This window comes from Carassius gibelio, chromosome A18 (genome assembly GCF_023724105.1).
Source record: "Carassius gibelio isolate Cgi1373 ecotype wild population from Czech Republic chromosome A18, carGib1.2-hapl.c, whole genome shotgun sequence".
Classification (NCBI taxonomy): domain Eukaryota; kingdom Metazoa; phylum Chordata; class Actinopteri; order Cypriniformes; family Cyprinidae; genus Carassius; species Carassius gibelio.
This window is the reverse complement of record NC_068388.1, coordinates 25,751,211-25,759,992: the sequence shown is the minus strand read 5'-3', so window position 1 is coordinate 25,759,992 and position 8,782 is coordinate 25,751,211. Positions and strand designations below refer to the sequence as shown.

The following is an 8,782-nucleotide window of genomic DNA, read 5'->3' as shown; positions in this document are numbered from 1 at the left end:
AAGTGTCAGCCACATTAAAAAAAAGTTAACAGCTTGAGCCAGTTGTGGATTAATGTTTATTGGAGATGAGAACCATTTCAAACAATTCAGTTTGATTTGGTGAACTGGTTCAAAAAGATCTGGTTACAGTACTTTGAGTGATTCGTTGGCAAACCAGATATCACTAAACTGTTGTGTTTTGAACTCTCTCACAACAGACACGGAAGAGAAGACAATGCTGAATAAAGTCGTAGTTTTTGCTATTGTTTACCAAAATGTATTTTTGATGCTTCAAAATATTCTAACTGACCATCTGATGTCACATGGACTACTTTGATGATGTTTTTTTTATTACCTTTCTGGACAGTAGACCGTACACACAGCTTCAATGGAGGGACTGAGAGCTCTCGGACTAAATCTAAAATATCTCAAAATGTGTTCCGAAGATAAACTGAGGTCTTACTGGTTTGGAACGACATGAGGGTGAGTCATTAATGACATACATAAAAAAAATTTCTGTGAAATAACCCTTTAAAGTAAGGGGGAAACAGGTAGACCGAAAACAGACATGTGACAGTTCGCCCCCTTCCAAAAAGGCACTTGCCCACGATGTAACATATTCCAACTGAGGTGGGGGCTCAGAAGGGGACCAGAGACAAAAAGAGTCCAAAAAGTAAGTCCATGTGGGAGTGGAGGGTGGGTGGAGCCAGGAGCAGGAGAAGCCAGATGTTTGTCAAGAGACCAGCAAGGACAGCAGCACACGGTGGAGTCGATTAAGGGAGGAACCATGGTGGAGGAAATGCTGACAACACCAGGGGAAGACTGACAGAGACTGAGCAGATGGATGAGGAGCACAAGATGGAGCAGAGCAGATGGAGAACCAGGTAGACACTGAGGAATCGCAGGTCCAAGACATAGCTGAAGGTTCAGGCAACTGAGTCGGGGCTCCGGAAGACCACAGCGGAAAGACTGAGGGTGGAGGTGAAGCCAGAGGAGCGGAGTCCTGAGGCAGCGGATGTTCGACGATTGAACCAAGGCGGTGCCAGAGGGATAAAGGAGCCCAGTGCAGCTGGAGGGATGATAGGCCATGGTGGAGTTGAGAGAGCGAAGAGCCAAGGCAGTGATGATGGGTCAAAGGACTGGAGGTGGAGTCCAGGGCTCGGAGGTCTGGAGAGGCAACTCTAAAAAAAAATACTGGCGTAAGTCTCTTAAGGAGTAGTCGCTCTGCCCCAGGAATAAAACGGAAACATTTGAATTGTCCATAATGACAGAGGGAGGCAAAAAAAAAAAACCTGTAGTAGGTCCGTTCTTCTGTTATGGGTTGGTGAGGTACAAACGCACAAGGATGAAGGAGATCAACAAAAAGATATTTTAATTAGAATACCCAGCAGATGAGAACAGACACTATGGGAAAACTGAAAGTATTTGTAGGGGAGCAAAAAAAAAAAAAAAAAAAAAAAAAAAAGAGTAAATTAATCAAACACAGGTGATCGAAATGACAATTAGGTCATGGGGAACAGGTAAACTGAAAACAACAGACATGTGACACATGCATTGTGGTATTGCACAGATGTACAGGGTATTTTTGAACCCAACTGATAAAACAGTTAGATTCAACCATTTATTTGCTTAGTTTTTGTCTTGTCCATCAGATTTTTTCAGGTTTACACCAATGCTTTCAATCCAATTGAAATTTTATTCAGGTCTTTACATGAACTGAGCAAACAGGGAATGTTTTCAAAGTTCAAAGTAATGAACAAACATTATTCCAGTAAAGTTAAACAGAGCGTTTGTTCAGAGTTATCAGGTCTTTAATAATGTTCTCAAAACATTAGCACAAAAGCGTCATTTATACATCGTCCATGGAACATTTTATTTTCGAAACAGACATCTAATGGTTTTTATCTTGTTACTTGTTTCAGAACGTCCAAAAGAACATTGAATATAATCATTGTCATATATTTGCATGTTCCTTAAGTTTTTGTATAACCAAGTATAAACATTTTTTTAAAGGGGTCATATGACGTTGCTAAAAAAGAACATTATTTTGTGTAATTGGTGTAATGCAATGTATTTATACCAACGAAATGTTACACCCTTCACTATACTGTGATGCAGTCTCCCGACATGATCAGATAGAACCCATTACAAATGAGGAATTTGTTGCATCCATTGAGAACATAACTGTCTTTTTATGCTTTGAGAGTAAAAGTTATGCCTTCTTTCTTTGCGTGAACATTTGGCACTATTATGCAAATCTTCCCACATGTAAAGGTATGTTTAAAACAAGCATTTTAGGAGGCATGGACGGGTCTTAACCATTATAAAGAATATTTATGGATTTGAGACTTCAGTCTTTGCAACTTTACTGACCAAGTGTTTGTAACACTCAAAAAAGAAAGGAAAAATGACTCATCATATGAGCCCTTTAAAACATTTATTATATTTTTTGCAACTTAACTGCAATGCAATGTTAGAAAAATATTCCTAGAACATATCTTTGTTATTTGGGAAAGCTTTTCAATCTGATTATTTGGGAGGACGTAAAACCGTAGCTAAAGAAATTTAATGGTTTATAAACAAATCCAATGGACCGTTTGATCTGCTGTTCAATATTCATCGAGCATGACTTACGATGATTAAGTAAATAGAAAATGAAAGAGCAGGCAGTCAACATGAGATGTTTGTGTAGTGAGCAAACTAACAATTTTGCTTGCTCTGTTCTCACACGACGCGGTGGTCTGGATGTCGCTGTGATTTATCTCCAGACTAGAGCCGTTCTCCGCCATTAAATCAAATGATTAACAACTCTGACTCAGTGGGAGATTGTCTCCCTCTTCACATCTGAATGGTTCAAGATAGAGCACCGTGGTAAATAATTCAACTATCACTTACAGTGAAAAACAAAAGCATGAAGATATTTCACCTTGGCCTCAGCGAGCGGCTTGTTTGCTTTAGTAATGATGGCCGGTTGCAAACGTGCAAATGGGCCGTTGCTGAGACAACAAGGAAGGCCATAAGGAGGGAGCAATGGGGAATAAATTCTCATTACAGAGGTGCAGCTAACAGAGGGAAAAATTGTCGAAGGAATACGCTTGTCTATAGACTCACAGACAATTGGAACAAATGACTGGGAATGGGTATGGAGTTGATTATTTTACAGGTTCTTAATCAGTAGCTTCTAAGTCCTGATGAGGCTTTAAATCCACGAGGGTTTAAAACATCGACAATTTTGGGTAACAGTGGCTCAAGAGAGCTGATCCAAATCTCACAGGACCTTTACCAAGGCATGAGGCCACTGGGCCATGAATGTTCCGTTCAGACCATGCAACAGAGTTAATAAACTGAATTGAATTGAGCTGAATGATGACACTATTGTCCTCTGTGGAGTTGCTTTAAAGCTGAAATTAAATTTGTTTCATCACTGATCAGTTATGGAGTATAAACATTATTATTTTCTTGTTTATAATACATAAATGAAACACAAAGATCTATCTATCGATCTGTCTCACATACAGCATTGGGATCTCTGGGACCCAGACATAAAATTAAGATAATATCATCATGATGGTCAAGAGAACTACGATGCTTAATAACTCATGATGTTGTGAAATAGTGCATGATTGGAAATACAAGATGATGCCGCCGAGTCCGGTCGCTCCACTTAGATTGTGTTTTTATTTACTTTTTTACATACTTTTGCTTTTTCTTTTTACACACATTACGTCTGCACTGATCATTTACGACAAATAAACACTTTTGAACATTGGACACTGCTTCACTTACCTGTTTCAGGACACTTTATCATCAAATCCATCGTGGCTCTGGAACGCCGAGATGAACCATGGGCGATGGATCAAGTGAAAGTGTAAGTGAAAGTGACGTGACATTCAGCCAAGTATGGTGACCCATACTCAGAATTTGTGCTCTGCATTTAACCCATCCGAAGTGCATACACACAGAGCAGTGAACACACACACACACACTGTGAACACACACCCAGAGCAGTGGGCAGCCATTTATGCTGCGGCGCCCGGGGAGCAGTTGGGGTGCTCAAAGGCACCTAAGTCATGGTATTGAAGGTGGAGAGAGAACTGTACATGCACTCCCCCCACCCACAATTACTGCCGGCCCGGGACTCGAACTCACAACCTTTCGATTGGGAGTCCGACTCTCTAACCATTAGGCCACGACTTCCCTTAAAAAAGATGGAGCGATTCACGGATTTGCGTGTCATCCTTTCGCAGGGGCCATGCTAATCTTCTCTGTATCGATCCAATTTTAGTATATGTGCCGCCGTGGCAAGAAACACAGCGGGAAACATGCTGGGATTCACAATAGACTGAGAAAAAGGGGACTTTAAAATCCTTTGTCTAAAACATGGCTCACGTCCTCGGTGCTGTAACACCGTCTGATAACTTCTCTGTTTTACAGATGGACAGGAAAACCGAGACCAGTAAATTCAAAGATGGAGGAGTGTGTTTCATTATCAACAAGAAATGGTGTGACCTCATGAATATCTCCACTCAGTCGAGCTCCTGCTCACCTCATCTGGAACATTTATACATTATATGCCACCAGTTCTATCAGCCCCGGGAGGTTTCATCGATCATCATCACTGCTGTTTACATGCCACCACAAGCAGACACCAGTTTGGCTTTGTCTGAGCTTCACGATGCGCTCACGAAAACATCTACAAACATCCTGACGCTGCTATTATCATCGATGGGGACTATAACAAAGCCAACCTCAGGCAGGTTATGCCTAATTTGTATCAACATGTATTCTGTCCAACCAGAGGACACTGGATCATTGCTATACTCAGTTTAAGAATGCGTACAAAGCTCACTCACTACCGACTTTCCGCACATCAGACCATGCCGCCATTTTCCTCACATCGGAATATAAACAAAGGTTCGTTCAAGATCCCCCGGTGCAGAGGGTGGTGAGGCGATGGTCCGCCCAATCAGAAGCCTTGCTACAGGTGGCTCTTGATGACACAGACTGGGACATGTTTTGGGCAAGTTCATCTGATGTCAGCGATTTCACGGGTGTAGCATTAAACTTTGTTAACACGCTATCCGAGCAAGCAACTTAAACAAGAACTATAAGGACCTTCTCAAATCAGAAACCATGGGTGGACAAAACAATCCGTGCAGCAGTAAACAAAGGCATTGCTGCTAACAACGTTGGTCTTTTGTCGGGAAACATGAGCAAGTACAAAGCATCGTGCTATGCTCTCCGACGCGCAGTAAGAGCCGCCAAACACCGATACAGGGAACGCATAGTCACATTTCCAGATAAATGACTCCCGACGCATGTGGCAAGGACTAAGAAACATCTGTGCCCTTGGAAACAAATCCTCTGCAGGGGTGAGAACAGATCTGTCATTGGCTGCAATGGGAGTGTAGACCACCTTGTCGATGTATGTGCATTGATCGCTGTGTCGGCCCCCCAGCCGGTGGTGGAGGCATCCGTGTTAACCACAGCATTCCTGTAGATCTATTCAATTCAATTCAATTCAAGTTTATTTGTATAGCGCTTTTTACAAAATAAATCGTTACAAAGCAACTTTACAGAAAATTATGTTTCTACAATATTTAGTAGTAGCTAGTAGTTTGTGCACATTTGACAGGATTTTAGAAAAAATAAAAATAATAATAATAATAATACAAGACGTAGTCAGCTAGACGATGAACTATCAATATTATTAATTAAGTTATTATATGATTCAGTCACACATTTAGCAATAATTGTTAGTTCTGTTTGTTGATTCAAGGTTAGCATCATCTGGGGTCCTCTGAGGGTCAGCATCATCTCTTCTCAGGTGTTCTGGATCCAGACTGGAGCTTGTTTAAATCCTAGTTACCACGGGATGTAAATCCCGTGGCGAAACATAGAAACAAAATACAGACATCATTAGCATAGCTGCTGATCCAACAAAGTAAAATTTGTTTAACCCAAGCTAATGAATAAAAATGCACCTTTGAACAGATGCAACTACACTCACAATTAAAAAGATACATTATTCGAATGCTTAGCGAAAGAGATGTGTTTTTAATCTAGATTTAAACAGAGAGAGTGTGTCTGAACCCCGAACATTATCAGGAAGGCTATTCCAGAGTTTGGCAGCCAAATGTGAGAAAGCTCTACCTCCTTTAGTGGACTTTGCTATCCTAGGAACGACCAAAAGTCCAGCGTTTTGTGACCTTAGGGTGCGTGATGGGTTGTAACGTGGTAGAAGGCTAGTTAGGTACGCTGGAGCTAAACCATTTAGGGCCTTATAGGTAAGTAATGATAATTTGTAACTGATACGGAACTTAATAGGTAGCCAGTGCAGAGACTGTAAAATTGGGGTAATATGATCATATTTTCTTGACCTGGTAAGGACTCTAGCTGCTGCATTTTGGACTACCTGTAGCTTGTTTATTGAAGAAGCAGGACAACCACCTAGAAGTGTGTTACAATAGTCCAGTCTAGAGGTCATGAATGCATGAACTAGCTTGTCTGCATCAGAAACAGATAACATGTTTCATGGCTTGGCAATGTTTCTAAGATGGAAGAATGCAGTTTTTGTAACATTGGAAATATGATTTTCAAAAGACAAATTGCTATCTAATATAACACCCAGATTTCTGACTGTAGAGGAAGTAACAGTACATCCGTCTAGTTGCAGATTGTAATCTACAAGATTCTGTGTAGTGTTTTTTGGTCCAATAATTAGTATCTCTGTCTTATCCGAATTTAATTGGAGAAAATTGTGTGTCATCCAATCTTTTACATTTTTAACACACTCTGTTAGCTTAGATAATTGGGAAGTTTCATCTGGTCTCGTTGAGATATATAGCTGAGTATCATCAGCATAACAGTGGAAGCTAATTCCGTATTTTCTAATAATATTACCAAGGGGCAACATATATATTGAAAATAGAAGGGGACCTAGGACGGATCCTTGTGGCACTCCATATTTTACTGATGATAAATGAGATGACTCCCCATTTAAGTAAACAAAATGGTAGCGATCGGACAGAATACCTTGAATACCTGTATAGTTTTGTAATCGATCTATGAGTATGTCATGATCTATGGTGTCGAACGCAGCACTAAGATCAAGTAAGACTAGAAATGAGATGCAGCCTTGGTCTGACGCAAGGAGCAGGTCATTTGTAATTTTAACAAGTGCAGTTTCTGTGCTATGGTGGGGCCTAAAACCTGACTGAAATTCTTCATACAGATCTTCATACAGATCATTTTTATGATCTGTTCCAGGGGCACCCCTGCCTGGAGGAATCTGTAGAGCTGTAACTTTGACCCGGTGAGTGCCCTCTTCCATGCCCACCTCGAGACTCAGCCATAAAGTCCCAACAGGCAGGGTTGCCAGAGCACCAAGTCTCTGTGCTCGCACAATTAATCCCAGAGACTGTGCTAGTATAAGCCAATCATCTAGATAGTTGAAGATGTGAACACCTTGCTCTCTGAAGGGTACAAGAGAAACCTCTGTGACTTCTATGAAGACACAGGGACAGCCCGAAGGGCATTACCTTGTACTAATATCGACCGCATTGCAGAAGAGTTCAGTCTGTGACACGGGACATTAACAAAACTGAACGAAACTGACGAAACTGAACTTTGTCAGTGTCAATAATATCGACCAGACACAGTCACTTTTGGCCATCCTGGACCACCATAGTGGACATCCCACAGCCCAGAGACCGCACATTGACCTTTGTCACTCATAGCATGAATTTGGTAGTTGTATGGAGTTCTGAGAACTTTTGGGTCATGTCCACCCTTGTGCAGGTCCTTCAGTGCCTTGGCCTGGTTCACCTGCAGTAACGCCATAGCATGCAAGGCAGAGGCAGCTTTTCCAAAGGCCGTATAAGCATCACCGGACAGGCCACGTGAGACCAGGGAGGTGAGGCACGGTTTGCCCTGCTGAGTGGAGGCGGTATTAGGACACATATGCATCGCAACTGACCGTTCCACTGTGGGGACCCCTGTATACCCCCTTGCTGCACCACCATCGAGGGTGGTTTGGGGAGTAAAAGGTGCCATCCATAACCTGCTGAGCTGAGGAGCGGTGCTAAGAACCAGAGCGAGCCACTCTGAGAAACCAATTGTCCAACCTTGAAGGCTCGAGACATGGTGGTTTTTTCCACTCGAGCCGTACTTTCTAAGCAGCCCTAGAAAATATAGCTGAAGAGGGCCCAGCACATTCCGTGGGTCGCTCCACTGGATCGGAGGTGCTGGAGGAGTGATGGTCCCCAGAGGGCTGGTTCTGTGCGGGGTTCTGCGCCACCACTGTAACCCTCAAACCACCCGTGCTACTCCGCCCACCTGAAGGTAGTGGAGCCAGGTTCGAAGATCTGAGATGGTCATCTTCCTGCAGTGGGAACATGACACATCTACGAACACATCTATTCATCGGTCACCGACGTAATGTCAAAAGTGACTGACTGACTGTAAGACTAAAGAAACCTGCCTGCAAAGCTACAGCATTGTGAGAAGTTTTAGGCACTTGTGCAAAAATACCGTAAAGTGAGGATGCTTTCAAATATAATGCCATAAACCGATTTTATTTATCAATTAACTTCTATTAACAAATCAACATTTGGTGTGATCACCCTTTTTTTAATTGCTTTTGTCCTTTATACACCTGCACATAGTTTTTCAGGTAGCTTTGCAGGATGGTTTCTCGCGGACGTCACCACATTTCTTCTGGATTTAGTCTGTCCCAGTTTATTCTGTTTCTTCATGTAATTGCAGACTGATTGGATGATGGTGAGATCAGCACTGGCTATTG

General features: G+C 42.1%; 1 non-coding gene across 1 annotated transcript; it reads right to left on the bottom strand.

Annotated features, from left to right (window-relative positions):
• Nucleotides 1–4,181: 4,181 nt before the first annotated feature.
• Nucleotides 4,182–4,284, bottom strand: LOC127934788 (U6 spliceosomal RNA). Its single transcript, XR_008147897.1, has one exon. It is a non-coding gene; the product is annotated as a U6 spliceosomal RNA (small nuclear RNA).
• Nucleotides 4,285–8,782: the final 4,498 nt, after the last annotated feature.